The sequence below is a fragment of the Haliotis rubra genome, unplaced genomic scaffold, assembly GCF_003918875.1.
Source record: "Haliotis rubra isolate DU_JTF1 unplaced genomic scaffold, ASM391887v1 Scf29, whole genome shotgun sequence".
NCBI lineage: Eukaryota > Metazoa > Mollusca > Gastropoda > Lepetellida > Haliotidae > Haliotis > Haliotis rubra.
In genome coordinates, this window is record NW_025766957.1 from 551,643 (window position 1) to 558,522 (window position 6,880).

The window sequence follows — 6,880 nt, forward strand, 5'->3', positions numbered from 1 at the left end:
CTGGAATATTGCTGAGTGCGGCATAAAACAGCAAACCAACCAACCAACTCATTTATGGCTGTTTGGACATGCCCATCCCTCTACAAGTGCCTACTTGATTACGAGTTGTGATGCCTACAGCTTAACGTGGGAGAAAGCCCAGAGTGGAGCAGGTTTTAGAAAGACCAAACTAGGGATCAAACCAATGACCAGTGGTCAAGGGAAGCATCATGTGTAGACTCCTTGTACCATGGGGCCACCCATGCCTCTTGTAGAGGCATTAGTGGAAGCAGCCCTTGCATAGTGTATCTGTATCAACCTTGTGAAACAGGGCTTACATCTATCCACCTGAAGGCACTACCTCTATCTGCCTTTAGGGCTGAACTGTATTTACCTGTAGGTACAAGGTCAACGTCAATCTACCTGAAGGCACTACCTCTTTCTGCCTTTTGGGCCTAGCTGTAGTTATCTGCAGGAACAGGACGCACTGCTTTCTATCATTAGGACCTACAACTTGTAAGGAATACCTGTATCTTTCTGTTGACACTACTACCAGTTACCTGTAGGACCAAGTTATTTTACCGATAGACTACCTGTATTTACCTGTGTCTACCTGTATATACCTTTGTGGTCTATATGTATCTGCCAGTATGATCTACGTGCAGGGCTGAACTGTATCGACGTGTAACATCTACCTGGTTTGTCTACCTGTAATTACTTGTAAGCTACTACTGTGTCAAACATTGGGTACTACTTTCTTTTACCTGTTAGGTGTAATTCTGCCTGTATGTAGGGGTATTTATCTACCTGAATCTAAATGTAGGATCTACCTGTATCTACCTGTAGGTCTTTACTGTGTCTAACCCTAGGGACCACCTGTTTTTACCTGTAAGGTCTAACTGTATCTGTATGTAGGGAGTAACTATCTACCTGTATCTAAATATAGGGTCTACCTGTAGGTCTTTACTGTGTCTAACCCTAGGGACCACCTGTTTTTACCTGTAAGGTCTAACTGTATCTGTATGTAGGGGTATTTATCTACCTGAATCTAAATTTAGGGTCTACCTGTATCTACCAGTAGATCTTTACTGTGTCTAACCCTAGGGACCACCTGTTTTTACCTGTAAGGTCTAACTGTATCTGTATGTAGGGAGTAATTATCTACCTGTATCTAAATATAGGGTCTACCTGTAGGTCTTTACTGTGTCTAACCCTAGGGACCACCTGTTTTTACCTGTAAGGTCTAACTGTATCTGTATGTAGGGAGTAACTATCTACCTGTTTCTAAATATAGGGTCTACCTGTAGGTCTTTACTGTGTCCAACCCTAGGGACCACCTGTTTTTACCTCTAAGGTTCTGTATGTAGGGGTATTTATCTAACTGAATCTAAATGTAGGATCTCCACCTGTTTTACCTGTAAGGTCTAACTGTATCTGTATGTAGGGAGTAACTATCTTCCTGGATCTAAATATAGGGTCTACCTGTATCTACCTGTAGGTCTTTACTGTGTCTAACCCTAGGGACCACCTGTTTTTACCTATAAGGTCTAACTGTATCTGTATGTAGGAGTAACTATCTACCTGTATCTAAATATAGGGTCTACCTGTAGGTCTTTACTGTGTCTAACCCTAGGGACCACCTGTTTTTACCTGTAAGGTCTTGTATCTGTATGTAGGAGTAACTATCTACCTGTTTCTAAATATAGGGTCTACCTGGGTCTTCACTGTGTCTAACCCTAGGAACCACCTGTTTTTACCTGTAAGGTCTAACTGTATCTGTATGTAGGGTATTTATCTACCTGAATCTAAATGTAGGATCTACCTGTATCTACCTGTAGATCTTTACTGTGTCTAACCCTAGGGACCACCTGTTTTTACCTGTAAGGTCCTAACTGTATCTGTATAACTATCTACCTGTATCTAAATATAGGGTCTACCTCTACCTGAGTCTTTACTATGTCTAACCCTAGGGACCACCTGTTTTTACCTGTAAGGTCTAACTGTATTTGTATGTAGGGAGTAACTATCTACCTGTATCTAAATATAGGGTCTACCTGTAGGTCTTTACTGTGTCTAACCCTAGGGACCACCTGTTTTTACCTGTAAGGTCTAACTGTATCTGTATGTAGGGAGTAACTATCTACCTGTATCTAAATATAGGGTATCTACCTGTAGATCTTTACTGTGTCTACTCTAGGGACCACCTGTTTTTACCTGTAAGGTCTAACTGTATCTGTATGTAGGGAGTAACTATCTACCTGTATCTAAATGCAGGGATCTACCTGTATCTACCTGTATGTCTATACTGTGTCTATATGTAGGGAGTAACTATCTACCTGTATCTAAATGCAGGGCCTTTGTGTATGTGGCAGTCTGAAGGTTCTTTGGGAATATAGCATTGTTAACCACTCATACTGATGAGGAACATGTTATGTTGATACAAAACATCAATTATCAGGCAATGATGTTCCAATTATAGATTTTGTCAGACTTTTCTTTTCATGGATGAAAATTTGACATATTTGGTGTCTTCAAGCAGAATTTACTTCACATTATGTATTTTAGCATGAAGATCAAGAATTATTTATTTAACTTTTTTCTTCTTTTTTTTTTTGTTCAAAAATGACATATTATTAACATCATGATGTTTATTTTAAAGTGTTAAGCTCTAGAAGTGAACATATTAAGGTAGTAATTTCTCATAGCTCATAGGCATGATGTGTTAAGATCATAGATTTTGCTGAAAGTGGTAAAATACAACTTTCTTTCAAAGATGGACTGAAGTCTCTTGACTAGTGGTGTAATGATACAGCAATACAGTATTGTATCGTGATACGTGGCTCACGATACAATACATTGATATGTTTCTCACAATACACAATACATCGATACGTGGCTCACGATAAAATCCATCGATTAACAACTTCTGTGTCACAATACATACACTTCATTTTGCGTGGCAAGTTTTATTGATGTAAAAACATGTGAAAAATGACACTGTTCAAGAACCAATTGATGCAGATTCTCTAGTAGAAACTGCACAGTGCCCCCAAAGCCTATATGTTTCTGGGATACAATATCCCATCTTGGCTATCTTTAATTTGAAAACAAATGATTCATGGTTGTTATTGATTTTCCAAAAGGGAGGGAATATGACCTAATGAAATACATGCACTGTTAATGGATATGAAATGTATTGCACCCACATTATGAGGATACATATCGTATCACAGCCTCATCGTATCGTTACACCTCTACTCTGGACTCCTCCTTGGACACTGGACTGTGTTGATGAAATTATTTATTTCCTGGCTTGATCTGGTATACCATATCACAATATTCCTGTTCATATTGTTCTTTTGTTGAATGTATGTATGGATGTATGTTTATATTACTGTTATTTAAGTATGTAAGAATGCATGGGATGGAAGGATAATAGGATATTTTGTAAGAAGCCTGATTGGTTGAAGTAGTTGGTGTATATATTCGAATATCAACAATAAACTATCTTCTACCATACATATACTGTGTTGTGTATTAGTGTGAGACCTCCTGTGTTCCTGTTGGACTAATGACTAACAGGATCGAGTGGTCAGGCTCGCTGACTTGGTTGACACATGTCATGATATCACAATTGCGTAGATTGATGCTCATGCTCAGACATGGGTTCAGTTACTTTGAAATGTAATTAATTAAATTACAATTACTTTGATTTTCTTCAATTACAATTACAATTACACCTTAAATTAAAATGTAATTAATTAAATTACAATTACATTACTAATGTAATTAATTACATTACAAATTACTTTCAATTACATTCAATTACAAATTACATGCAATTACATAGATTTTTGTAATTAATTACATTCAATTACAATTACAAATGACAATTACCCCATGTCTGCTCATGCTGTTGATCACTGGATTTTCTGGTCCAGACTCGATTATTTGCAGACCGAGATAACCCACTGTGGTGCCATGCCAGAGTTTAACATGGGTAACCTGCTGAGCCAGCATACCGCCTCTGAGCTGGACAGGCATGGTGACAAAAAGTACCATATTTTATTGCCTTTTTGTATGGTGCAGCACAGATTTAACCATTGACGGTCTCTTAGGGCAGGTGCCCTATCCACCACACAAAGGAAGCATCTGATTCCATGTTAGAGTATTGGTAGGTACCCAGCAATTTCTGTTGGTTGTGAGAGGGAACTAAATCAGCTCGGCTAATTCATCGCTGCAAGAAAACATCCAATGTAACACCAATATTGATGAATCTCCACTGGCTCCCAGTACAAGCTAGAATCGAGTTCAAAGTGTTATCCCTGACCTACAGCTGTTACCATGATGTTGCACCAGGATGTCTGAGAGAACCTCTCCAGAAATATACTTCATGCAAAACCTGAGATCCAATGATCAACTTTCATTTACCATCCCCAGGACCAATCTCAAATCCTTCGGCCAGAGATCATTCTCATTCTGTGCTCCTTCTCTATGGAACTGTCTTCCTTTTGATATCAAAACCTCCCCATCTTTAGCTGTCTTCAAGTCCAAACTTAAAACCCATCTCTTCTCCAAGTACTATCCTTGATACCAATGGAAAATAGCGCAATATAAATGCACTTATTATTATTATTATTATTAAGTTTGGATGAGACAAACCTGTGGTTGATGTTATGAACAAAGGAGTATGATGACCAGGTAGGTCACAGCGTCAAACCATCCGATCCTTTACAATTGGCATAGGTTGCTGGGGAGCCATTCTAACTGGAGTCCCTCTTGCAACAAAATCCCCTTCAACTGCATCATTCTGTTGAAATGCAGCAAATGAAATCAATATAAGACATTGAACATCCCACAAACTAAAATGCATTAAAACACTGTAGTGATTTTACTAGACCTTCGTTCGATGTCCATTGACTGACTACTCATCAGAATAAGAGAAACTGAGATAGTGGCATTACTTCTGCAACAAACATGGATTATGAAGGTGTCCATGGTATTCATCCATATAAATTGAAGATATAGTATCCTAATAAAATGGACAATCCCTAAAACATGTTTCAAAACATCCCAGCCAAGCTATTGAAGTTGTACACCTTTTTTTTTGTTTCAGCTGATGAATATAGCATGGCGATTTGTAAATGTTGGCCTAAACCATTACAACTAATGGGGAAGAAATTTACGGGAAAAAAGGAATGACACGTTTTACAATAAAAAACCCCATCCGTTTAAGAAGGGATTAGATCGCGTCTGTGTGTGTTCAATATTAAAAATATCGTCTGCTGTCAGTGTTTTTCTAAATTGGAGTTACCTCCCTTTATCCACAACGCGAACTTTATAACACGCTATGCAAAAGCATTCTTCGAGGCCTCAAATGGCAGCTTGACTAATACACCAGTGTTAAAAGGTTTGGAAAATTGCGTATTTTTTTCAAATCGTTTGTTTTAACGTAACAAAATTCATTTGTTTTGTTTTCAACCTTTGAAAGGACATTAGTAGATTATTTGAACTGCGATATTTGCTTTAAAGGTCACATGCAACCAAAAAATCAAACATAATTAAAACACAATCATCACTTCTTCATGACATATAATATGCATTGCTGATTATGAAAAAACAAATAAGCAAAATTGTAAGCGTATAATCGCAAATCAAAAGTGCAATATTTTGTACTTGGGTTTACCTCCCTCGAAACGAAGCAGCCGGGATACCGAGCCCAGTCAGAGCGGGTGGGTGTGCACTCAAGTGTAACGGCTGGTTCATTAGCAGATGCCGCCTTCACGGCTCATTGTGTGTGTATATATAGAGATGTTGGGTTTTGTAAATACATGCTCATTTTTTTGTGTATAACATTTTGCAATCAACATACATCATAACATGTCATGTGTTCAAGTATCACACCTGCCTGTCTGTGTAATTACATAATGTGACAGAGACCGAACTCGGGCCATAAATCAATGCGTTTTGTTTATGGTGTATAGCCTGATTGGTGTTAAGTTCAAATTGCATGTGGTCAGTGATCGCAGTTGTGTATTGAATATTGTCATTAGCAGACAGGCAGGCAGACACACAGGTGTCAATAAAACAAGACATTGAGTTTTGCCTGTGACAGCGACATATCTATATCACAGTTAGAAATTGTGTCAACGCTAAATAATGACATTGCTTTTAAGTATCGAACTGAGAAAGTTTCTCGGTAAGAAGAACGTGTGGTGAAATAGACAAATGAAATTATATAAACAGTTTATTTACTGTCATAACATATAAAAAGCTCGCGCCTGTGAGATATCAACAAAACATTATGAAAATAGCTAACACCAAAGCCTTCACCGAGTATTCACCAGACAGCCCGCTTCCAAGTTGCGCGAACCTATTTCACTGCGCACGTGCTATGAGCGCAGCCCAGCTGTTGAAACCCGTATTCCCCAGAAAAGTCTGGAGAAAATTAGTGAAACGTTTGAACTCCGATTTCGCGCGTTTTTTTTCATCGCGTTATTTTTCAACTTTATAAGTTGATTTTGCATTTTTGACACTTTGTTTCGGTAAGTCCATACCGAAAGGTATCAGAATCTGCAAAGTTGTGTTTTACGTTGCATGTGACCTTTAAGATTGATGGCGAATAACATATTTGAAACTACACTAAACCTGAAAATCGATTTGGTCTTGAAAAAAGACTGGTTACACGGAAAATAATTAAACGGGTTTCATCCATTCAGAAACATTCATGTATCAGGTAAGGTAATAAGTAAATATTTTAACAGTCTCAAGTACGATTTAGAAATATTTACTTACTGTTTATATAGCTACAGTTGAAGCTATAGTTGAGATACAGAAGTTAAATGTTCTGCGATGCAGAGGGTTCGAATCCCAGCAAACGCCTCCGTGGTGTAGTGGTTAG

At 38.1% G+C, this 6,880-nt stretch overlaps 1 long non-coding RNA gene across 3 annotated transcripts; it reads right to left on the reverse strand.

The window, feature by feature from the left end:
* Positions 1 to 1,172: 1,172 nt before the first annotated feature.
* Positions 1,173 to 2,254, reverse strand: LOC124281775. Of its 3 annotated transcripts, none has more exons than XR_006899976.1 (3): positions 2,194 to 2,254; positions 1,802 to 1,857; positions 1,173 to 1,280 (listed from the first exon to the last, which is right to left on the reverse strand). It is a non-coding gene; the product is annotated as an uncharacterized LOC124281775 (long non-coding RNA). The 3 variants fall into 3 exon arrangements; XR_006899978.1 differs by lacking the exon at positions 2,194 to 2,254 and adding an exon at positions 2,080 to 2,140; XR_006899977.1 differs by lacking the exon at positions 2,194 to 2,254 and adding an exon at positions 1,967 to 2,026.
* Between the last annotated feature and the right edge of the window lie 4,626 nt (positions 2,255 to 6,880).